The sequence below is a fragment of the Gracilinanus agilis genome, chromosome 5 (genome assembly GCF_016433145.1).
Source record: "Gracilinanus agilis isolate LMUSP501 chromosome 5, AgileGrace, whole genome shotgun sequence".
Classification (NCBI taxonomy): Eukaryota; Metazoa; Chordata; class Mammalia; order Didelphimorphia; family Didelphidae; genus Gracilinanus; species Gracilinanus agilis.
The window spans coordinates 68,293,210-68,294,465 of NC_058134.1; the positions used below are offsets into that span (position 1 = coordinate 68,293,210).

Below are 1,256 nucleotides of genomic sequence, written 5' to 3' on the forward strand. Positions count from 1 at the left end.
TTCTCTGTTTCAGAGTATGAATTTCTTTTCAAATGAAAAACCTAGATAGGAAAAAAACCCAAAAAGCCCAGAGAGAAAAAGCCCAGGGAGAAGACATGCTGGTAAGGAGGAGTGCGTTTCTCTGGTCAGACAACCAAGTGAGGAGGTAGTTGTTCTGAGAATTTCTCAGGTAGAAAACAGACAGGAGAACACTGTGGTGATCTAGGGGCTTCACAGGGAGCCTGAAGATGAGGTCAGTCAGGACCAGGGTGTCAGTGCAGCTCAAAAGGTGGCTCTTTTCTGAGGATGAAATTCCAAACTCAATTTGGTTACATGACTACCTGAGAGACCTGGACAAGCTTAAGTCCCCTCATTGCTACCTTTGAGTTTTTTCATGCGGTATTGTTGTATTTCTCTTACCAGTGTGTAAAAAGCATCTTCAATACCCTCTCTGGTCTTGGCTGAGGTTTTAATGGAGGGAATTCCATAGCTCTTGGCTAGTTCATGAGCCTGTTTTGTGTCAACTGTCCTGGTTGGCAAATCACACTTATTTCCCACCAGCACCATTGGCACATCATCAGTCTTTCACTCGTTTAATTTGTTCCCTGTAGAGGTTTATATATCTGAAAATGATTTGCTATTGTTGATGGCAAACACACAGAGCTTTTAAAGCCTTCGCCTGTCCTCATATACTGGTCTCTCATAGCGCCATACTCTTCCTGTCCAGCTGTGTCGAGTATGTCCCACAAACAGGTTTCACCATCAATAACGACTTGCTTTCGATAGGAGTCCTTTATAGTAGGATCATACTCGTGTACAAAGTGATTCTAGATGAGCTGGACGGTCAAGGCGCTTTTCCCACCACCACCAGCTCTGACCACCACCAGTTCGTACTCGGTCATTTCACACCAGCACAGACCTCAATCTCTGCCGCCTCAACTTCCGCCAGGCTCAACCCTACAACTTGTAAATGTGCCGGAGATCCTGGAACCGCCATGAACAGCCCCTACCGGAGGGCCACTTCCGGCCCCACCCTCTACGTCATCAGTCTGCACCGATCGACTCTCGATTTTACGTCTCATCAAAGAGCGATCCCTGATCAGAGAATTTAGTACTTCATTAATGGCACACAAGAAGGGTTCAGGTGGGTCCTACTGTCCTTCAGGACACACCTTTCTTTACAGGGGGAAAAGACACATACCTAAATAATTGATACAAAGGAGAATACAACAAATGTGATGGAGATTTCGAAGGACTTTGAAAGCCAAATCTAGTAT

At 45.5% G+C, this 1,256-nt stretch overlaps 1 pseudogene; it reads right to left on the reverse strand.

Moving 5' to 3' along the window:
- Positions 1–339: 339 nt before the first annotated feature.
- LOC123249548 lies at positions 340–881 on the reverse strand (annotated as a pseudogene).
- Positions 882–1,256: the final 375 nt, after the last annotated feature.